Source organism: Mustela nigripes, chromosome 15 (assembly GCF_022355385.1).
Source record: "Mustela nigripes isolate SB6536 chromosome 15, MUSNIG.SB6536, whole genome shotgun sequence".
NCBI lineage: Eukaryota > Metazoa > Chordata > Mammalia > Carnivora > Mustelidae > Mustela > Mustela nigripes.
The window spans coordinates 33,090,976-33,115,525 of record NC_081571.1 but is presented as its reverse complement, the minus strand read 5'-3'; positions in this window follow the sequence as shown (position 1 = coordinate 33,115,525).

The window sequence follows — 24,550 nt, the reverse complement described above, 5'->3', positions numbered from 1 at the left end:
CAGAGCGGTAGGCTGTCCTGGGGACCAATGTGTGTCTCTTTCCGAGAGGGAACAAGATGTTATCTCCCTGACGCTAACGTGTTATGGGCGCCCCCTCACAGAGTTAAAGACCCTTCTCCCCACCCAATCTCTTTCTGGTACATTTCACGGCTTCCCTACAGCCACCATCCTGATGCACCTGTAAATTCTTAACACTTTAGCAGAACACGACTTCTTAGACTCCTCGTGCCTTGTTCTTGGAATTCATTGAACCCTTTCCCCTCGAGTTAATGCACACTTCCTCCTGGTCAATGTGCACCCACTTCAAAACTTCATTTCCAGTGTAAGTGTTTAACAGCTTAGTCTAAGGATGAAAAAGAGAGAGAGAAAGAAAAGCAAAAGTGTGAGCCCCGTGAAAAAGGAAAATCAGAACAGATTGCAATGAAGCTAAACTGTCTATTCATTTGAATCAAATGCTATAAATTTCTAAGCATAATGTTTGACAGTAAACTGTCATCAAAGCCACAGACTCATTATAAAAATGCTAAGGGTATATAAATCTCATTGACTGCTTATCATTAACTGTGCGGGGTGCTGATAGGAAATGCCTGGTTATAATTTATATTTCACTAATAAGGTCCATTTTAGAGTATAGCTGTCAAATCTATTACTCACCTTTCCCCAGTTTTATAGTTGTTCTGGACAGCACCAAAATTGAATGTTAAAAGTGTGGTTTCAAGCATTATCTTTTGCTCTAATATCTCAGCCCTGCATATTGAAGCTTGCCTCACCTCTAATCAGAACTCAACGGCTAGATTGTTTTTTAGAAAGTAAACTGGAAAGAGACAGAGACAGAGATATTCTCTAGAAAGGGAAAGAGGCAACAGAGGATTATTTGCCCACTTTCAAAATTTAAAAGGCAAAATGCATTTAAAATATTGGCCGTCCAATTATTCCATTATTCTATCAGACACGTCTACTCAGTTTGTCACATTTCTCTCTAGGCTGATATTCAAAGGCCTCAGAGCAATTTATCCAAGTGTTGGGCTATGTCCTCGTGATCTCACAGATCAGGAAAGAAAAGTTGTTGGTCCCTATAAATGTTATTTAAGACAGAGAATGGGACCAAGGAAAATATTAATACCAAATATCAATACAAATGCCCAAACAAAGCAACACGTGGCTTAACCTCCAGCACACTTCAGAACCCCTATTCTTGATGTGCTAAACACTAAAAAATTCTGAGTGAACTTTCAGAGAAGGTGTCGCCAAAGTTTCGGCATATGATCAATGGAGCGACAATGTTACATCTCCAATGCATGGGTTCTTACTCACCGGAGGCTCCCAGTGAGTATTCCATCTGGAATAAAAAGGAGGTCCTAGAATGTGCCAAGCTACTCCATTGAACAAGAACACAAGCTAAAGGCCCCAGTGAGAGCTAAGCTTCACCAGGAGGAGGCTGTGGGTGGGGCGGGGGGGGACGCAGGGAATCAGGGTCAGGCTGGTTGCAAAGGGTCTTGGGTGCAGGCAAAAGAACGGTATTATACTGAATTCTGCTACAGTGGGTCTGGGTTCCCAGTTCCCCAACTAGATCATTCAGTCCAAAACCACTATGCTAGGGGCGCCTGGGTGGCTCAGCCAGTTAAGTGTCTGCCTTCGGCTCAGGTCATGATCCCAGCATCCTGGAATCAAGCCCCACAGCAGGCTCCCTGCTCAGTGGAGAGTCTGCTTCTCCCTCTGCCTGCAACTCGGGCTACTTGTGCTCGACCTCTCTCTCTACCTGTCAAATAAATAAAAACCTTAAAAAAATAAACAAACTATGCTAGTTTATGGATAAATTAGTTGTTATAGCCATCAAGGCACAGTAGCCTCCACTTCCTTCTGAAATTTGTTCTAACCTTCCAGAAGCTTCCCCTTCAGTGACAGCTCTTGAACCAGAAATCTAAGGCTGTCTACCAGATGCCCATCTATTATTTTCTCTCATCTTTGGATGATTCTTCCTCTCCATTCCATGCAACCACCCAGCACTCAGCTTCTCACTCCCCTGTCTGCTCTAAGTCCTCATCTACCCCATTCCCCTTCGTCTTCTCTTCAGTTTTCCAGTGAGATGAAAGTTGTTCAGGGGCACTGAGTCAACCTGAATGAAATTCTGCCTCAAACATCACTAGATCTGTAACATGGGTGGAAGTCACCTGACCTCTGTGAGCTGGTTTCTGCATTAGGAAAGTGACCATGAAAACCCGACTCAGGATACCCCTTCTCAGAGACATTCGATAGTTGGAAAGCGCGGAGGCAGGTGGTCCTGGCTCTTTCTCACTCATGTCTGACATGGTGTCAAGGGCACACCAGCTTTCATAGGCACAAGGCAAGCCACAGCTACGTGAAGGGGATGCATAATGCCTGCTTGCATTGCCCTTTGTCACAACCTCTGTCTTGATTTAAAAACAAACAAAAAGCCAAAACCAAAGCCAAAGACAAACAAAAAGGCTCTTGTACAGTATAAAGGCTAAGTTCTTTTGCCTGTGCCCAAGACCCTTTGCGGCCAGCCTGACCCTGACTCCCTGCATCCCACGCTGCCCACAGCCTCCTCCTGACACCCCCATTCCCAACAAACCCCACGCCCGAACCCCCTGCCATACTGAACAGTCAGGTTCCTTCTTGCTGCAGACTTTGGTACATGTTTCCCTTCCTCCAGTGCTTTTATTTTGTTACTTGTTTAAACATCCAATCATCTGTCAAATATGAATTCAAATTCTATTCCATCGAGGAAACTCACCTGACCCCCCAGGCAAAGTGCAGTTCTCCTAGACCCATGTTTTCTCTACGGTTTAATCAGCCAGTTACCATACTTGCCATCAGTGTGTATCTGCAAGTCTGTGTTAGATGCTCAATAGGTGTTAGAAGAATAAATGAATCTGGGGCACCTGGGTGATGTAGTCAGTTAAGAATCCAGCTCTTGGTTTCAGCTCAGGTCATGATATTAGAATCATGGGATCAAGCCTTGCATCTGGCTCTGTGCTCAGAGCACAGTCTGCTTGTGACTCTCTCTCCCTCTCCCTCTGCCCCTTCCCCACCTCCACCTTCTCTTGCTCTCTCTCTCTCCAATAAATAAATATATCTTAAAAAAAAAAAAAAGAATAAATTTACCATTCTTTTCTACAAATCTCTCCAAAAACTCCATAAAGAATCCACTCTTGTTAAATTTGTGGCCCCATGTACATGGCTTTGGTCTCATACTGTCTCCTGGCACTGTCTGCAATGAGGTCTGAATAACAATTTGCTCGAATCAACCTACACCAAATGCAACTTCACCTAGAAGCATATCGAAATTGACCATATGTGTGAGGCCCATCTAATCCTTCTGGATTTACAGAGGCTCAAACTCTGCAACCATCTAATACACATTCATTGGAGTAACTAACTCCTTGAGGAGGGAAGAGAGGAAACAGAAGAAAACAGCAATTCGGAGGCAGTCAGAATCACTGAGCTTTACGCAGCAATTCTAACTGAAGTCTGCTGCTTAATATCCAGCCACATTCCTAATTTTAGCCAGATATTTCACTAAAGGTGAGAAAACACATACCATAAATCCATCTCCATGGTTAGGGGGGAAAAAACCCTCAATGCATATATATCGCGGGTGGAGGAAAGATGGCATGATCTCGTTAATAGAAGCGAATACATATAGGGGTGTCTGGGTGGCTCAGCTGCCTACATGCCTGCCTCTTGGTTTCGGCTCAGGTCACAATCTCAGGGGCATAAAATCAGACCCCGCATGGGGCTCCACACTCAGCAGGGAGTCTGCTTGAGGATTCTCTCCCTCAGGCCCTCCCCCCACTTGCATACACTCTCTCTCTCTCTCTCAAATAAATAAGTCTGTTTTAAAAAAGTAAATACAGGAGTGCTTGGGTGGTCCAGTCAGTTAAGCATCTGCCTTCAGCTCAGGTCATGATCCCGGTCCTGGGATTGAGCCCCGCATCAGGCTCTTTGCTCAGCAGGGAGCCTGCTTCTCCCTCTCCCTCTGCCTGCTACTTCCCCTGCTTGTGTGTTCCCCACCTACTCTGTCAAACAAATAAATAAATAATAAAACAAAATAATTAGAAAATAAAAGTAAATACGTATATACACTATGCAACTAAACACTTGTAGGTGTAGCCAACAGTACAGTCAGAATTAATAAGCAATGTTAATGTGACAAAGGGTGCAAGTAGGAGAAAGAGTCTTCCTCCTCATTTAAGTTTAGCTCCATCTTATCATAAACTAGTAAGAGTACACAGTTCAACCACAAATGCCAAGATAACAATAGCCCCACAAAGTGCTCCCGAATCTCCAGATACACTAAGCAAAGAAAAGCAATTTTTATTTTTTGCTGATAAATGGTTTAATCAAACCTAACAGATGAGGCAATACATTTTGAGAACACTTTGTTGTTCAGATCATGGGGTCAGTAATTTTCTTTGTTGCAAACACATCACAGTAGAACTGAGTGTGTGTTGGGGGATGAGGCGGCAAGGAGGAATGACATAAATTTTCTGCAAAAGGTAGTCTATTATGTTCTATCTGGAAAATATCTTATATTTCAAACATGCTACAAGAAGAGAGAGGCAGAGGAATTGAGTTTCCCTATTCCCTATTTTGCAGAAAGAGAATAAAATAGCAGTGCAAAACCACACCTCTTAAAAAAAAAAAAAAGCATTAAAGCAATTAAAAAGCATTAAAGCAATAAAGGAGTAGCTGTTGAATTTCCGTGTAGCATTCCTAATTCAGCTTATGCAGTCTGGGGCCGACTTATTATGCAGTCTGGGGCCGACTTGGGCAAATGTCACCAAAAATAACGACCAGATAGTCGGGTCACTGTTGTGTAATTTGTACACTTCATGTCTGCAAAAGAAATGATCCCAGGCTATATTTTCAGAAGACACCACTTTCTGTGGCCAGCCAGCCCTGCAGCCCAGCCAGGAGCTTCCAACATTGCAACTGGCCATCATGCACTGGCAGATATGCTTCATGTTTCTGCACAGGTCTTTTTTTTTTTTTTTAATATAATTTTTTATTTTTTATAAACATATATTTTTATCCCCAGGGGTACAGGTCTGTGAATCACCAGGTTACACACTTCACAGCACTCACCAAAGCACATACCCTCCCCAATGTCCATAATCCCACCCCCTTCTCCCAAACCCCCTCCCCCCAGCAACCCTCAGTTTGTTTTGTGAGATTAAGAGTCACTTATGGTTTGTCTCCCTCCCAATCCCATCTTCTTTCATTTATTAATATGCTTGAGAGCAGGCACCTTGAGAACTATCCCAACTATAACTTTGAGGGGAAAAATTCAGCTTGTGTTCACATAACGGTGCTATGGGATAATGGTAATCATTCACCTTTGCAGAACACTAGTGGTTTCAAATTGCTCTCCTACCCACTATCCTTCTCGGTCTGCAACAACCCTGGGATGCAGAAAGGCGCTCTCTCATTTTATAGATGAAGACACTGAGGGTCAGAGAGGTGAAACAGCTGGCCTGGGGCCGGCCTAATTTGGGGAATTCTCTAAGGCCATTTGAGGTCCTCCAGCTCCCAGCTCAGGAGCCCCTCCACTCATCACAGCTGTCAGGAAGAGGACCTCTGCAGACACTTGATCATGGGTTTGAATTTCAGCTCCACCAGTTGTCTCACAGGGCTACTGCAAGGGCATTGCTAAGTTCTCTACCTCCAGGTAGTACAGAAAGCTGGTGGGATCTCATAGAGCCCCAGCTCACTCCACTGTTCTTAAGTTTCCCGTAGGGCTGCACCTCCTGAGCGTGCTGGAGGTGTGTAACTCAGTGGGGGGAAAGTCCAAGAAGCTGACCTCCAAAGCCTGAGACTTCTAGGGAATGTACCTGTCTGAGTGTGCCTGGTTAGCCCTGGGAAGGAGGGCCTTCCCAGCATGAGAGATGTTCAGGGTGAAGCCGGAAATAAGGGCTCCCCTGGGAAGCAGGACCAAAAAAAAAAAAAAAAAAAAAAAAAAAACCATACAAAACCAGGACAGTCCCAGGCAAATGAAGGCAATGGGTCTTTCAAAATTTTAATATAATATCTTCAGAAACATCAAAGAGGTTTGAAATATCCTGCCCTTCTATTTGCCCATCAATAAAAATTCACCTAAAATTTGAAATGAGTTATGAAAGACCCAGTTGGGCCAAAAAATTAGAACTGAATTGACCCTTCATTGAGCTTTCCTGAAAATACTTTCTTTCAGTTATTTGCTTATCTTAATTGCTAAGTGCTTTTTGCCTAATAAAAGCTGAGCATTAGAGAATGCATTGTAATGCAAGCAGTTGCCACCAAAACACTAGAGAGAGAGATAAACAAAGAAGCATCTATTCCTTGGCATGAAAAGGAGGATAGATGCTATGTGAAGACAAAAGAATGACTTGGAGCCCAAGTGTGTTTGGGGAGGGGCAAAGAGGAGTGGACATTCAGCAAAGGAATTGTGGATGAGACATGTTTATGCTGCTAGAACTTAGTTGAGAATATAGAGGGACGGGGATGGCCCTTGGGCTTCCCTAGAATAGGACAGTACCACCAAGAACAAGCAGCACAAAGGCCAGGAGGCAAGAGGGAGCATGGTACATCCATAGGACAAAGCAATCAACAGAGAAGCATCAGAGGGTGAACATGAAGGACCTTGTCTCCCATGCTAATGAGTTCAGACTTTATCCTGTATGTAACTGTGAGCCATTGAAGGTCTTAGGCAAGACAAAGACATAATCACATAGACTTAAGACATTCTAACATCAGTACGAAGAATAGATTTGGGGAAAGAAGGAGAAAGACTGCTATCTAGCAAGACCAGAACAATTTCTATAAACAAAGTGAGAAACGATAATGGTCTGTGTTATGGTTAGTGGCAGTGAGGATGGAAAGAACTGGACAGATTTTAAAGATACGAAGGTGGTGAAATCAACAGGATGTTGAAGTTGACTGAATATAATTCATAAGGTAAAGGAAACAATCTAGGATGCCATTATACATATAGCATATCTGTGCATGTAAATATGTATTTCCATGATGAATTTGTATTTCTCATTCTGAAAGCAGTTGTATGACAAATTTTAAATTTCGCCTAAGCCATAAATAGGACAGCCTGAGATTCTGTGGCTGTTTCCAACTATTTCCTCTTAAAAATACTCAGGCAATAGATGGTTATATGTGTAGCTCAAAGCCATGCCCGGTATAGCTCGATTAACAGCCAAAATAATGTTATCCTCATCCATTCATCCATCAGTGGACATTTGCTGAGGCCTTCTCGAAACCAGTGAGTATACACTGGGGGGAAAAAAATCATAAAATGATTAATGAAACAGTGCCCTTGCCCTCAAGGAGTCCACAGCATTGTAGGGGAAACAGACAATTACAGCACAATGTGATCAGTGACAGAATCCAGGGAAACATGGAGTTATGTGGGAGCACACAGAGGGGACAGCTTACCCAGACTGTGGGAGAATGTTGGTCCACGAGGGATCTGGAGGAGATGACGATCACTGACCACAGGCCTCTCCTAAAGTTGGTGATATATTCTACCTCGTCCCATTGCCTTCCTCCAGCAAGTTCTTGACAGAGAATGACTATGTCTTATTTATCACAGAACCTTGGGCAGTAGGTGTTCAGTAAGACGGATGGATAAATGGATGGATGGATGGATGGATGGATGGATGGATGGATGGACGGCAGATGGGGGATGAAATGAATGAAGGGAACAAATGGATATTGATCTGACCTCAAAGGATTAAGGAAGAATGGCCATCATTTCATGGAAATTACCAGGCAAATAGTGCTTTATGGAGAAAGGGGATTTATTGAGAAGGTACTGGATTAAATGGGCCATTGGTTCAATTTTGTTTTGTGGAGTTTGACCCTTATCAGTCCATTCTTGTTGTTTAGTATTTATCGAGCCAGATTTTCTCTGTACTTAAGCTACTCCCTGGGAGAAGGCAAGACACTTCTGGAAACTGCATTAACTCTTTCAAGTCACTAGGGCACTATTCAGTGAATTACTTTTTGGTAATTAAAGATGCTGCAAGACAGAAACACAACGTGCTAGGATGGGGAGAGCTAATCTCTCTGCCTGCCTTCTCCAGCTGCCTATTTCTGATTACTGAAGAGATACAGCACAAATATGTGGGGATTACACAATGACAGCCAGTCCTGATTTCATATAAGAACCTACAGAAGTCTCTTCCTGAAGCCCATGAATTCTTCACATTAGAGAACAAAGATTAGCAGGATCAAGTGACTAAAGCACTTAAGGGCTCTAATCCTCATTCCTGCACAAATTCACTCCGTGGTTCTGCACTTATCTCCTTCAAACTCTTTACCTTCTTTGCCCCTCTCTGTGCATCTGCAGGATGATAAGAGCAGTTGTGGGCTCTGGACAACCGATATCTGTCATCTTTTTTCTTCCAATACAAAAAAGAAAAAAAAAATAGAGCTCGGCTTGAGTGACTGTCTTTGCTTTCAAGCCCATGTATAAGCCTAAAATCTACTGATTATATAGAAATTGCCCTTCCCCACCCCCACCTCCTCTACCCAGTCTTATCCCTTTAAAGCCAGTGATACCTACTTTCTTCTGAAAACATCTTACATTGCTAGTTTGCATCTTTAATTACCCAGTGCACTGGTCTTGTTTTATATGACTTACAACATGCAGTTTTGCCCCTTGTTCATTTAAGCAAAATCATCCCCGGTTTGAGCCAAGACATATTCAATATACAATTACCTGGTGGGTCAGGGCTCTGCCGTTTTGTCATTTTTACTGGCATTTTCTCCATTATTGCTAAGTACTGAGCAGTATAAGCTGTCAGAGCCACATGGCTGGCCTGAAACTTAATTTTCCTAAATTGCACAATTCTTCAGAAACAGCTTACAACTCCCTGCCTCCCTGCCACCTCAGCACAGTTCCCTTGAGGGAGAACTAGGGGCAAATAGGGTTAAACTTCAAACTGAGTTATACAGAGCTTACCGAGAGCAATAGTGGGAGGAAGCAATTAAACAGAAGCTGGGTTTGCAGGCTGCATGAGACTTCTGGAGACAATGCAGAATTCTGTGTCAAAATGGTTGCTCAGAAGCCTCTGCGCGGCAAGAATTCTTAGAACAGGACATGCTGGGGTAAAAGGCAGCAGGCAAGACGGGAAAGTGGGCTTCCTGAGCACCCACTGAGAGGAAGACAGCACACTAGATGCTGTTATATATGTTAGGGCATGAAATCTAATAATGGACTATTAAGATGGATATCTTTATTCCCATTTTACAGGTGAGAAAAGAGAAGGAGAAAGGTTAGTGGACTGACCAAGGGCACGCAGCTAGTAAGTGGGGCAGTCTCGGTCAAACCTAGTTCTCCTCAAACTATCCACTGCGTTGGTCGTTTGTTGCAGGAACCCTCCCTCCACAGGGTGGAAAACAGTTTCCTTGTAACAAGACTAGTACTCCAGCACGGTGGTCTCTCTGACTGAAAAGTAACAGAGAAGTAACGGAGAAACACACAGTGCCCAGAGTCTGTCCTTCTTCCTCTTCCCCCGACTAGCCTCAGCCTTACACACCTGCTTCCTACCTTCCCTCCGGGTGATCTGAGAGAAACATCACCTTGGTCTCTTCCTATTCTGGGGAACTCTTAACTCCCTGCACTTACTTCTCCTGAAGAGAAACCCTTTGAAGTCCAGTAGGTCACCCAGTCCCTATCACCCGGAGAGTTTGAAAAAATATGACTCAGCTTAGCCTCTTCCTTTGTATTAACCTCAAAGAGAAACCGTCTGTTCCAGCTTCTAAGGAAGAGCAAAGCGAGATTACTGCCTGTTCCCTTCATCAGAGGGTCTGAGGGCGCAAACGCAAACCTCGGAGCACATTAAAACACAAACGCTAATTAAATTTGGAGACAGCCTGACAATTTGTTCAATCCTACCCTCTGTCAGGCGGACTATAAAGGACTGAGAGTTTGGAGAGTCGGTTTTGACCAGGTTTATTAGTCTGACACCCTTAGGTATTTCTGTTTTCAGTTGAGGCTGGAATCGGGGACCACAGATTTATAGCCATTGGTGACCTATATGATATAAAAAGTAGAGCAAGACCAGAGATGGAAGCATCCCGACCACATACGCTACTATCTCTGTCCCATCTGCTCGGGTGACACCTCCCCGCTGGGCTCTGGGCGAGCGCAGTTCAACAGCTCACAGCTCGCGCCGCTGGGGCCTGGGCAGGTGAAGTGTTGTGGTCACACCACACTTCCTTTGCACCACACTCTCTCACAAGGTTACACACACACGTGCTTTGGGTCAACCTGCAGCGCCAAACAATGGAGTAAAGGATTCATTCTACCTAAAGAAAGGTTGAATCTTTGTCCCAGCTCCTTAAGAGCTAATCCCGGAAGCCTGGGAGCTCCCTAAGTGACCGGCATGTGTTCCTCTTTGGTGATAGGCCCATGAGACCACACAGAATAGTGTAGGCCAATGCAAGACACCTCACAGTCTATGCTAAGGAGGTGATGTGGGTGGGCCAGCCACGCAGACCGGCTGAGGATGGACACTGTCTATGCTGGAAAGACTAACCATGCAGCGAGAGAGTTGGGCTTGGGCCACATGAAGTCAACTGACCTTGGGGAGGGATGAACGAGAAACTGAGTTCAACCCTGTGGTCAGTAACTCGATTAACGATGCCTACACAATGAACTTCAATTAAAAACCATGGACACAAAACCACTGTGAGCTTCCTAGGTTGACAATTCTTTGCCACACAGAGATTCCAAGAAGATACTGTGTCCTAGAGGACATGGATGCTTCATGGTCAGAACCCTTCCAGTCCCAGATTCTGCCCTATGCAACTCTTCCTTTGACCAGGAACAATCTGTGTGTCCTTTTGTTATAATAATCCTGCAATGGTAAGCATGAATTCTGTGTATCGTCCTAGTGAATCAGCAAACCTCAGGGTTTGGGGACCCCAAATTTGGAGCCAGCTGGTCTGAAGTGAAGGTAGCCCATGGGCTCCAAAACTTGCAGATGGTGTTGGAAATATCAGGCAGATTTAACAGGACTTCCCTAAACTGTGTCCTTCGTCTTGTGTGGCTGACTCTGGCAAGACCACACTCTCTGAAAGCAGTGGTTTAACCCTCGTTCCCCTGGTGTCTCCTGCTGGCCCTGAATCATGCCTCACATCTTTTTTACTTTCCAGCCACCTCATCACAGCAGTCCATGTGGTGTCCCGAGATGGGTCTTTCCCAGGAACACCTTAAAAGTCAGAGATTAAAAACCTCTTATTTAGAATCACAACTGCCTGTCAAAAGAAAATTGTTTGTTGAGAGAGAGAGTGTGTGTAAGCAGGGTACTGTGGAGGGGGCAGAGGGAGAAAGGGAATCTTTCCACTTGGGGCTCGATCTCATGACCCTGAGACCATACCATGAGCCGAAATCAAGAGTAGGATGCTTAATCGACTTAGCCACCCAGGTGCCCCAAAAGAAAATTGTTTGGATGACTCAAATAGCGATTAATAGCTTTATTCGCCCCATGTGCATCGATAAGCATCTGAGGATAAGGATTGAGTTTGACAAGGTCAAGGGAAGAGTATGTGTCTTGGTGTCTTGCTCAGGTAGCAGTTTTCATCGTTAACTGCTCTGAAAGCACGACTGGAGTGTGGCTCAGGATCACTGGGGTGATCCCATCCTGGTAACTGTGTGAACAGTGCTCTTCATTGATGTTTCTGCAAGCTTTGCAGTTTGTGGGTTAGTTAGGGTTGGGGGACAGGAAGGGCAACAAGAAGGGGAAAAGGGAACAAGGAAAGGTGATGGTCAAAGGCAAGGTCAAACTGCAGCACCTCTATCATGTCTGGTTTAGTCTTTTTAAGCTTCCTGCACGTGGGCCTCCAATATCTAGACACTTTCAAGCTGAGGTCGTGCCCCCCGTATCCTCCAAGCAGGCAAAGACTCATGGGCATTTCATTGTGGGGTTAGCTCTCCCCACCATGAGCCTGTAGCCAAAGTCCCTGTGTGTCTCTGGGGAACAGAAGAGATGCGTGGCTTGTCCTTGGGGACCCCTGATGTGACATGCAGTGCCTTGTTGACTGACATTATATGTGGAATCCCAGAAATAAGTCTTGCTGGCTGCCAGGCTCTCTGAGCTACAGAGACAGTGATTCTGCATTTCTGTATTTTCTGAAAAACTCAAGCTCTTGCAGTGCCAAGGCTGTCCCTCACTCCCTCACTCCCTCACTCACTGCAACACTGCTGGTGCCCGGGCCTCGGAACACAGCTTCTTCTTGCCTCTTTCACTCCCTTGCTGATCAGGACAAGCACGCTTACTGAGCTGTTGGAAGCTGGGAGCACGAAGCACTTGAATGTCCCTAAATATTTGTACTACTTGCTTTCCACTGTTGAACACGCAGGAAGGGGTCACTTTTTTGCCCAAGATGTCAGATTAGCCTTCCGAGTAGGAAAACAAAGGCAACTGGAGAAGTAAACACACACACACACACACACACACACACACACACACACACATAAAACGAGAGAGAAAAACCTCAAGTGAGACTCTTGCTAATATAAAATACAGTATGAAATCTAAGGCCTCTACTGGCATTGCCCCTTTTCCAGCCAGACAGAAGAGTCCAAAAACTTGGAGTTCAGGTCCAGACCTCGAGCAGGTTGCACAACCTCCCCAGACCTTAACGTCCTCATCCATCGAACTTACAAAGGATCTACGAGGTCCCTTTAAGCTCCAGGTTTTTGTGCTAAAGACCAAGCAGAAACTCACAGTCCCCCAGGAGGAGGAGTCAGGACCAGCAGTGAAACACAAGCATGAGCAAGGGAAGGGAGCCCTCTGATGCATGGCTGGCATTGAAGAGAACCAGAGCCCCCCCCCCTTCTTCTCATGATAGCCTTGCCTAGATGGATCCCAACCACCTTGGCTCTGAGTCTATTAAATGTCTGAGCACTGGCATTATTCTAAGTGAGGAAATGCACCACTAGAGTAGACTTTCTATTGCTGACCAGACTGGACACGCGATCCTTAACAGCAGGTTGTCGAGCAATCGCCCGATTATGCACAATGGGCCCGGAGAAAGAAGAGATGCTTTTTACTTAACAGGGAAGTAAACAACTATACATTAGGGGTCATGGTAATAGTGGATGGGCGACTGGAGCTGATTCTATTAAAATCACCTTTCTTTATTGATATTTCAAAGTGCAGTTATCAGCTACTAAGATTTACATGAAACATGTAATTTGATATGCCAGTTGCAAATATCTTCTCACTCAGGCACTGAAAAACCCCTAGTGATGTTTGGCAGTTTTCTCCACAGCGTGCTGGTTGTAGTTAAGGTCTGTTGTAAGTTTCATGGCTGATAAAGCCCCTCTGGATCGAATCCATACTTTTCAGCATTCTGGAAAGCAAAGACAACATCAGATCTGTGAAATATAAAGGACAAAGCAAAATAAAAGGAATTAATAACTTATGCCAAAGATGCTGAAAAGTTTTAGGCTTGAAAGGATCCCTGAGATCTATCTAACTTCCGCATTTACAGAAGAGAAATCGGCAATGGGAAGGTTTTTGCTCCCTGAAAGCGTGCATCTCTTTCTTGTGAGGGTTTGAAATAAAGTTAGCTTCACTCTTCTAAGAAAACAAACACGATTTCTGTATTTCTTCCCACTTGAGCATCACACAGACTCAGTTCTAAGCCCCCGTCCTCACATTAACCAATATTCTATATTTGAGCTTTTCATCACATTTTTCCAGATTTTAATCCTCAGCCCCAAGGTAGGTGTGAAGAACTGGTATTTCACCAAACCTCTTACTGTGTGCCAGACCTTCTGGAGGAATTCCCTTCCGGGTCAAGGAGATGAACATGCACACAAGTGAGAGAGGAAGGTGAGTTGAAAGGGTAACAGGTGTACAGAGACAGAGAACGAGCGAGTCGGCTTCAAGCAACTAAAGGCTTTTCCTGCAGAACTCTGTATTTTTATAGGTACGGAACACTCGCTGCATTCAATTCCTAGCCACCAGAGACATACAGCTGTGGAAAGCCCTCCGTAGAGATGAGCTGCCTCTGGGTACCCCACAAGGCCCTCGTGACCTCTCAGAAGCGGAGACATTAGGAAAAACTCCCGTTCTGGGAGATGGTCCACAGGTGAAAGACCACGAGGGCACAGGCAGCACTGCAGAAGGCCGACTCAGATGCATTACGAGGACCTACTGACTTTCCGCCCATTACTGTCTCACTCAAAAGCAACACACGTGAAGAATCCCCATTTAGGAAACACATTTCTCCCCACTTCCCGTGAGCCAGGCATCAAAGGTCTTGTCTGCCTCCTTTGGCTTGTCTGGCCGGTAGCAGAGGCACAGCAGACCCAAAAGGAAGAAAAGAAAGGGGGAGAACAAAACCCGACGTTTCTGTCAGCCACACGGCACGCTTTCCCTGGATCCACAGGACTGCTGAGAGGCAGCGGAGAACTTTAAAAATCAGGTTGACACTTGCTATTTAGGATTGCAATAGAAAGTCCATTATATTAGTTGTTAACATTCTGAAGAATACTTAAAAACAGTAATCTATTTATAATTTCTCTTCTAATATAGCACCATTATTTCTGGAAAGCTTGCAGCAAGACAAAAATGGCCTTATTCCAACCACCAAAATCAATTCTTCTGTACAAATTTGATATAGGCAGCCTTGTGTACCATTTGAAACAGCTCGCTGACCTGTGAAGCCTGGTATTTGCACCATAAAATTTAGACCTTATTTGATGAAGTTGTTGAACACTATACTTAGCTCATCTCAGGTTTAAAAGCTATCATACGTATTTCGCTTTTTCTCCTTAGGAGGAAGCTTTGGAAAAGTGGCAAATCAAGCTGTTTGTTTGGATTTGGGTAACGACACAGACAGTCTAGACTACACTTAATGAAAACTATAACTTAATTTTGAGTGTGATCCTGGAGGTTCATTGCCAAGTAGGAATGATGGAGATTATTTTCAAAAGGCGATAGAAGGGGGTGGGGAGGCATAATGCAATATGTGAATAGAGTCTATTTTCTCCACTAGATTGCTAATTAAAAGTTTATTTTCATGTACTCTCCTCTTAAAACTTAGGGGCAATGAATGATGTACACAATCTGGGTGCTATGTTCCATAGGGATCATAAAGAATAAGAATATTTACCCTTTATAAGATCTCGCTCTACAGTCATCTGTACACGAGTAAATCTCTGCATTTTTCCCTGCTATACTGTAGACTTCTAAGAGTAAAACAAAAGCAATCCCCAAACAGCTCAATCTACTTTAGCCATAAAAAGAACAAGCTTAGTTGTAGCTGTTCAACATTATTTAATAAGACCATAAAGATCCTGTCTTGTAACACACTGGAACCATGGGATAGAATTGACGTACACACCTCTAACTTCACCACAGGGTCCCGTCAATGAATACGGCTCCCAAAAATAAGGTGATTGTGGTCCCAAGTCCAGAAAACCCAAATATTGGCCAGAATCTGATAAAAGAGTCAAAATGTTTTGGATAATGCTGAGATTCCCAATCGGTAGGCATGATTTTCTTTAAGCTTAATCCTTTTTTTTTTTTTTTTTAAGAAATGTGACTGAATCAATGGAAATTTGACCAAAATAGACACATGGTAATTTGGATAAATCTTAAGGTTTCAATTCAACAGGCAACTGCAGAAATATAATTGCATTTGATAAAAACCCCTAGATCATTTCAGAAATGGTAAGTTTTGTTTCTGCAAATCTTCAAATTTAGCCATTTAGTATAGGTTGCTTGCTAATAGGAAAATTCTCCATCTTCACGATTCGATTCACTTTGAGTCTTGATACACGCAGTTCTCACAGGTAGTGTGTACCTGGAGAGGCAAGAGTAAGATGATCTCTGAGACCACAGAGATAATCAGGTCATTCTCTTAGATCTGTACTCTACAATGAGCAAATAGAAGACTCGGAACACTGGCTTAAAGATCACCAGGAATAGACAGAGCATCTCTCAAGACAGCAACCTTGCCCATCACCTACTTCCCAGAAGCTGTTAGCCCGTGGCACCCATGAACCTGACAGGGAGTGTCTCTTCTCTTCTAGCTGACTCTAAGTCCCTAAGGCCGGGGAAAGGAATGCATCACCTGGTCACAGCCAACCGCTACAGAATGTGCAGATAGAAGTACCTCCTTCCCGGGCCGGGATTACTAAGCAGCTGCCGATAATTTGGCTTCCCATGCGGCTTGCCAACAAGGTGAGCTAAGCTCATCAGGACAATTTGAATATATAGTCCACTTGACATTGCAATTATTTACGTAAATTATAATAGCAAACCATTGTTCATTGCTTACTGAATGCCATGCAGCGTTCTAAGCACTTTGCATCTATTATTTCATCTGGTCCCCTAAGAGAACTGAGAACTTAGTCCCTTATCCAAGGTCACAGGACTAGTTAGTGGGGAAGCCAGGATCTAAACCCAAGAAACCTACATCTGGCATGTGTACTCTTCACATCTATGCTCTTAATAATGATTTTCATCCTTAGTGTTGTTGTGAGCTCTGATATCATGAAGTAGCTTCTGAAACTGTCATTGCTGAGGCACCGATAAGATCCTGTTTCTACCGCAGGAGGGTTATAGCTAACCCCAAGATCATAAGGAATTCCCCAAAGAAACAGCACACCATTGGGTGTTGGACCCCAAGGTCCCCAGGAAACATTTCTACATACTGCTATGGCCGGGCACCTCTTCTTCTGCATTCCTCACTTGAAGGAATGAACTATGTTCTTGTTTCTTTGTTGCAGTTTCAATCTGATTGTGTTCAGGCTGTCACATAGCTCGGAGATTTGTGATCCCCTCTATTACTGGAAATCCAAGAAGTTGGATTTCTTATGTGGATTCAGAATGTCAGTGATCAGCCTCCTGTTTGTGTGAACCAAATCTCCAGACTTTGCTTTGAGATGTTCCAAATATCACCCAAACCGTAGATCATTACAGACATGGGCATGAACATGATGGGAAGTCACAGTACAAGTGCCAGCCCCAATGTCCCCTGCTTGGAAACTGGCTTCGGTGGCCTTTTATTTTGACATAAATAACCAAAATCTTCCTCCCCCATCATTTTGATGTCTTATTCCTTATTTAAAATAAAATTAGCTCATCCTTACATGGATGAGCTCTCTCGAATACCTTGAAAGTATGTGAATAGATATTACTCGCTTTCAAGTCCTAGTTAAATAACTAAAACATACATTTCTGAAAAATGTAACGTAGCGTCATGTTAGTGTGTGGTATTTGCCTACTGTATCAAAAGATAATACATTACTATGCTTTTAAACATCTAAAGTGCCCTACGGAGAGTGCTCATCATAATTCAACACTTCCCAAAATGTGTTCTGTAGAACATTAATTACAAACAACATTAGTAGAGCCAACACGAAAGAAAAAAAGCTCTATAGCACAATACGTGTTAGAAACATTGAGTTACGTGGGTCTCTTTACTCATGACTTCTAAGAGCCTTAATTTATTTTATGTTATATATAGTGAATCTCCAAGGGAGGAAAATAGAATATACCAATGTTTTTCTAACTATCTCTGGTGGAGGATGGGTTCTGGGTTCTTTTTCCAGTTCAGGGAAGAGCACGACTTTACTAAATTCTCATAAAAATAATAAATTTAATTTGCTAGAAAACTGAAGCAAAAACAATACATGCAATTAATTTTTATTTTTAGATTTGACAGAGGTGAGATTCTGTCAAATTTCTACTTGTATCTCTAACTGCCTATTCTCAGTTTTTGTTTGTATCACATCACAGACAGGAAACAATGTGGACAAGCATCATCTCTGGACCACAGGGGATTAGCACTAGACATAGAATTCACCACACATACATGATCACAAGTGTTTGAGCCAGATAATATGAGTCTGCTGTTCAAGGAAACAGGTGTTGAAAAGTGCTGCCTTATCTTCAAAATCTGTTTGGTTGCTTATCCCAGCTTAATTGCCATATGAGGAAAATCATCTTAATGAGTTGCCAAAAAGGTAAAGTTCAATTTTGTTCTCTTAAGATGAAGAGGTAAACATGGTCAACATGAATTAATGGTTGGGTTTGGCCTGGGAAGGTGGAGAAGATGGGGTGGGGTAAGGAAGAATGAAAAGGCAGCTGCGTGATCTTTGTTCTCTACTGATACCTGCAAAATCCAACCAAGGCAAAAGCTAGTTATAAGGAGGGGGAAAAAAGTGTGAGGCACCTACTTGCCTTAGAGCTTATTTAAATAAATTTCCATGATAAGGAGATAGTCTCCCCTCCTAGAGGTAACAAGTTCAGTACAAACCCATAGGGGTCATGCAAATTTCAACTAATCTGATTCTAGTTTCTCCTCTAATCATTTTGGGACAATCAATCACATTTTGAGCCAACTCCTTTGTACCTACCAACGTGTCAGATTCTATATCTTTCACACTCTCAGCCTGTTTTATAATATAAAAGTCAAATAAAATATTTCTTAAGAGCCACTGGTGTTTTGCCTAAGGTTTCATTCCTCATCAGAAATGTTAAAATTAGAAAATCATAAAACACAGTTTTAAGAAATGTGCCCTTGTCTGGGAAGAAAGATTAATTGGGAAACTCAACTCCAAGTTGGGAGCCAGGGCAAGAGTCCTAAAAAAATCCAAAGCAAATAAATCCTGTGGCTGTTGTACTTTGACATTGTTGCTGAAACCCAAACCCAATTACTTGAATGTAGTTTCAGCTCATAAAAATGAATACTCCCTACAGCAAAATGTTTTAACCAGAACTTCAACATAGAGGAAAGGTGTTTGTGGTTGTCACTCGATCTTCACGATGGCTTTTAAGAAAAGTGGGATCTTGTGCCATATGTACATGGAAAGGGCACTGGAGTAATAATAATTAAAACTGAAATATGTAACACAGTAGATGATATGGATTATTCAGCTTTAGAATCCTTTTAGAGAGAGAAAACATTCTTGAAACCTAAATGAATGAGTCTGAGACAGGGACAGCACTGTCAATATTTGAGGTCAGAATTATCATTCATTATCCTTTTCCCAAAGACCACCTCAGTAGGCTGGAAATCCAGAGCCAATAACTGGGGCTGGGGAGAGAGGGGGGAGATACTATTATTGAGAATATTTTCACTTATCTAGAAACTTAAGGAACTCACAAGTAAAATGTTGTTGGTTTCAAGTGACCTTTCTACCCAGTACTCCTCTTACTTTTGCTAATGTCCCATTTTAACACCTGAAAAGGTCATTGTTTTACCACACTCAGACACTGGAGAACTGATAATGATAATGGAAATTTTTGCCTTCCCTACAGAGTCAAACCATGCCACAAGTTGCTTGACATTATGATGTAAGCAGAGTAAGACCTCCAGAAAACATATGATATAGTCTGTCGGTTGAGAAGTAGCTACATACCCACTTTGTCCTCCAAATCTCTCTCCCACCAAATGCTATTACCTGAAATTCTCAGCTTTCAAATTACTATTTGAATTAGGATACAAAGTCCTCGTAATAGTATCTTTCACTAGGGCCTTCACGGGGATGACATTTTTATAAATACAGAAGCCTGACTCATTGCAGGGTGAAAAGGCATGGGATAGAGAAGGTGTAGGGATGACATAGAAGGAGATGAGAATTCCTGTATCCATTGAGCACTGAGAGGTGAGAAAGGACAAAGGGAAAAGAACTTCTAGAGGTTCCAAGGGCATCACAAGCAGAAAATTAGGGACCAAAGACAAGATGCATCCAGGTGACTTTGGGCCTGAAGATCACTCACGTGAAGGGTCTCACCCACACTGGTACATAGCAGACGCTCAATAAATTGTCCTCTCTCGATCTTTCTTCTCCTCGGGAAGACATTAGTCTAGGGGATTGGTTTTTATCTTAATAAATCCGAACTGGACTTCTCTCTTCTGTAATTTGAGATTAATGTATGCTTTACAAATATTCCAAAGTCTCAAAATTGGAGGGAACCAAAGGGAGATTTTAGATACTGTAAAACATCTCAGTTGTATTTTTATTTCATCTGTTTATTCACACTTTCAAAAACAAGTGTGCTGACAGTGCTAGTTTGAGCCTGTATAATGCGTTGCTTGCGTGGACATTACCTCACCTTGTCCTCCCAACATAGTGCTCTAGTAGGAAAAGAGGTAGCAGAACGCGATTCACAGTGGAAGGAAGTCCAGGTATAAAATGGGTAAGAAAGATCAGGCTTCAGAGGTAGATTAAGAACATCTCGTCTCCATCATCCCAGCCAGGGATCCATTAAACCACAATTTCCAGCCTTAAACATTATGTGCAATGTGTTAAAGACATTTATGCCGCGTTGGGTCTGGATCAGATAGTTTTGGAACTCTGAACAAGGGTCTTATCACTGCTTTATCACAAGGAACCACTGACAAAGTCTCACATGTATTAGATGCTGAATATTTATTCGTTACATCCATGAGTATGTAGGAAGAGAAGCTGCTGAGGAGGAGATGGGGAAGAACATGAAAAACATGGAATGTAGCGAGATTTTTAAAAATATTATTGTCTGCTTGCTTCCCACATGCCAGGCATAATTCATTTATTTGTATGAAGTCACTGAATTCTCACAACAAACCTGTGACTTAGGCCCTACTACCATCCCTGCTTCAGAGGTGAGAAAGCAGAGTCAGAGAGAGGTGAAGAGATTTGGCCAAAGGTCCAGTACTAGCAAGTGGCCAAGCTGGCTACTGAATTCTCGTGTTTTACACTCTAGAGAAACTAATCTGATTTCAAATTAAGGACATGAAATTCAGAAGCCGTTCTATACAGTGTTTTTCTCAAAGCTGGAGCTGGGTTTCAGTAAAGTGTATCTACCCAGATTAATAATGAGTGAACAGAAACCCAAGGGTCGATTACAGGATCTTGAGTCTAAAAACACATCATGTTGGGTCCGTGAATTCCAATGCCAGTGATGGGTTTCACCACATCATAAATATATAATGTACAGAAAACAGAAGAAAACTCAATGGCCAGTCAATGATTGACATTCTAAAGAATATATTTGGGATTTGGAGAATAAATGGAGAAGAAAAGAGTGAAATATTTATGGATCTCAACTTCTCATTTACCAGTGAATGCAAGTGTGAGTGATTCAAACATCCTTAGCGGTTACCACAATTGCAGAAGATACACAAAAGCAGGAATCATGCTTCCAAAATATGGGAGACATCCCTAGGAGTTTATAATTTTTAACAGAAAGTCAAGATGCTTGCACAAATAACTTCAACATCAGGCAGGATGTGATAAATGCTCTGAGATGGCCCAAATGGAGTTCCGTTGGAGGACCGAATCAGGGAAGGCAGCATATAGAACATAGACTTTGGGGTGGCTCTTGAAGGTAGAGACGGGGAAGATGAAACTTGGAGAGGGGCAGATGCCAAAATAAGGAGGTAGGAAATATTGTTTCATAATTGAGAAAATAGTAAATAATTCAGATTGACTCAGTGTGGAATTACAGCGTGGAGTGAAGAACACTCATTCATTCATTCAATATATTTTTATCCAATGCTCCCCTACGTCTCAAACATTGTGTTAGATAGGTATTGTGGATGAACATATTAGTGGATTACCCATTTCCAGTGGAAGGGGAAGACACTAAAGAAGAAAAACAAAGTGATTAAGTTAAGCAGCCTGAAGACTACAAAGGGACACAGGTTGTGTAGCATGGAGAGCCTACAATGCCAGACAAAGACGTTGAGATTTCCTTCCACAGGCATTGAGGAATCACTGAGGGTTTCTGGTTGGAAGTGCGAGGGGTGGTGACAAAATGGATTTTCAAAAAACTTGATCTCAGGATGAAACATAAGAGAAAAGACGGGAGCAAGGGAATTAACCACTCTTGCCCAGGCAGGAGTTAATGAGGGGCTGAAGTAAAGCAGTGGATTTTCCTTAGTGGAGAATCGAATGTGGTAAATGAAGGGCCAGGCGGAGACGCAGTTAGCACCACAGTTAGTTCAACCAAGGATAACGATGGTGCCACCAGCAACCTGCGGCACCAGAAGACGACGACTTGGAGGTTAAAACAAATTGAAAACTCTGATAGAATCTCTATTCAGAAATGTCTAATAGTCCATTAAGAACAATAGCTGAGTTCCTATTTTCTATGAAGCACTGTTGTAGGTCCTTCCAATAAGCAGATAAAAAGTCTGCAATTTTAGGGGCACCTGGGTGCCTCAGTCATTAAGCCTCAGAGTCATGATTTCAGCTAACATCATGACCTCAGGGTCCTGGGATTGAGCCCTGTGTTGGGCTCCATGCTCAGCAGAGAGTCTGCTGGAAGATTCTCTCTTTCTCCCTCTCCCTCTAATCCTCCCCCACTCATGCATGTGTGCATTCTCTCTCCCTAAAATAAACACATTAAAAAAAAAAAAAAAGCCTGCAATTTGAGTAAAAATTGGAGCTCAAGAGAGAGATATATGGGAATTATCCACACAGACATGATAGCTGAAGCTTTAAGAAAACATGATGATACTGAGACACATATGACAGTACACATGTCATTGTGATCTCTTTGTGTTTTTAGATAGAATTACTTTTCTAGGCCAGAGACAAAGGACGTTAGTTGCCTTCAGAAATATTTTCCACCAGGGCCACACTTGGCTTTTCAGGTGACTCTCTATCTCACACATTTACCTCTTAGCCTTCAGCTTGCACTGGGTTTGCATCCTCCTGTCTCACATTCCCTCCTCGGCATGCAGCACCAGAAGCCCAGAGAAAAATAAGTTTTACTGCCAGGGGGTGAGAAGCAGCTTTATGTATCTTTTCAAAAGCTATTACATTCTACCTAACTGCTTTTGGTATTTATAAATATTAATTGAATAACTTACCCTTTCATTGAAAAAAAATAATTAGAATTGGGGGAGAACCCATTTTCAGCTCTCCATGTGATTACGAGTGTCTCTGCAGGTAAAGGGAAGCAGCCAGGACATCAGCACCCACACGAGGCTGTTCATGCAATACCAGACAGGACTCGGAAGGGGCACATGGAGTCTCTGAAGTGTGGCTTGGAAATCTATTCCCTTATTGCCAGGTTTGGTTCAGATGTAACATGTTAGATTTGCCTGCGAGTAATTGCGTGTGGGGACTCCAGTGGATAGAGGGGAAGAGGAACCAAGACTGCTCGCAAGATACTGGTGGCAGCTGGGTTGTGACCCAATGAGGTTTCATCCTATTTCCTACATTTGTTTGTGCTCACATTTTCCATAATAAAAGAGTACAGTTTTCATTTTAAATCCATGCCTAGAAGTGGATACCAAGCTTTGGTGCCACACCCCTCTGAAAGAATCAGGAAGAGAGTGCAGAAAAGCCAGTGTTCCCCAGAGCTGCCTCCTAAGATGGTCTTCCCGGGGTACCTACTGCACGGGAGACTTCTGAGTGTAGACTGAGGATGCACCTGTACCCCCACATTCTCAAAAAGAATCATGATGAAATAACATGAGCACTGTACAAAAGGAAAATTGATCTAAAAGTGCACTGCAAATAGGTCAAGCTTCATTAGTTAGGGGACACAGCTGAATTTCTGAAAGATAAACAGAAGCATATTGAAGCTTAACCTGAGTGGAGGAAGGTGTAGGGGAAGGAGAAGCCATGGAAGGAGAAGCCTCTCTTTGTCAAAGAAAGCTGCGGAGGCCTGGACTCCAAAAGCATGAGAAGGGGCAGGCCATCAGTCAGGATAACTACACATCCGTACAGCACACTTGTCTACATGTAACTCAGCAAAGAGAAGCTAACACTTGTGGCATTGGCTCCAGAGGGAAGCAAGAGATCAGTCCTCTGAAGAAACAGACTAAGCCATCTGGGGCGGTTGGAGGCTAACTCCCCTGGCTCCCAGACACTGGATTTGCAGCCCCCGCTTTGGAAGAACAGCTCTCTTGGGGATGCATGACCCCACAATACTAGGGGAAGCCCTTGCCAGCTGCTCAGCTCTGATGACATCAATATTGGCAATCAAGGAACTCCAGACCTTGTATAAAAAGATAAATGGAAACACACTGGAAAAATGATCTCAGAGAAAATAGAGATAATTTAGGAAATAAAATGATAACATTTTAAATGTAACTAATAACCTCAGAGAGATTTGAAAAGATAATTTGGCCATAAATTAGGAGAGGATACTATGAACAATAGAAATTCGAGAGAACTCAAAATGAACATTTTGATCATTAGATTGAAAACATTTGATCATTAGAATGAAAAAATCAGAGGAAGACATGGAAGATAAAAGTGAGGCAGTCTCCCAAAACAGGGAACAAAATTACAGAAAGATGAAAACTTTATTCTAAGAGATCCAATATTCACGTAATCAAAGTTCCAGAGGTGAAACTTGGGGGGAGAAAAAGAGAATAATTTTCAGAAAATAAAAATAAAATTTCCAAATGCTGAAAAAATAAAATGTTGTTTGAAAGAAAGCCACTGACCTTCAAAAACAACAACAACAACAACAAAAAACCAAAAACCTCATACAGTTGAAATCTTATTAACTCTATAATGTAAAAATAATGGTCTAACTGATAGAAGCTGGGAAGAGAAAAA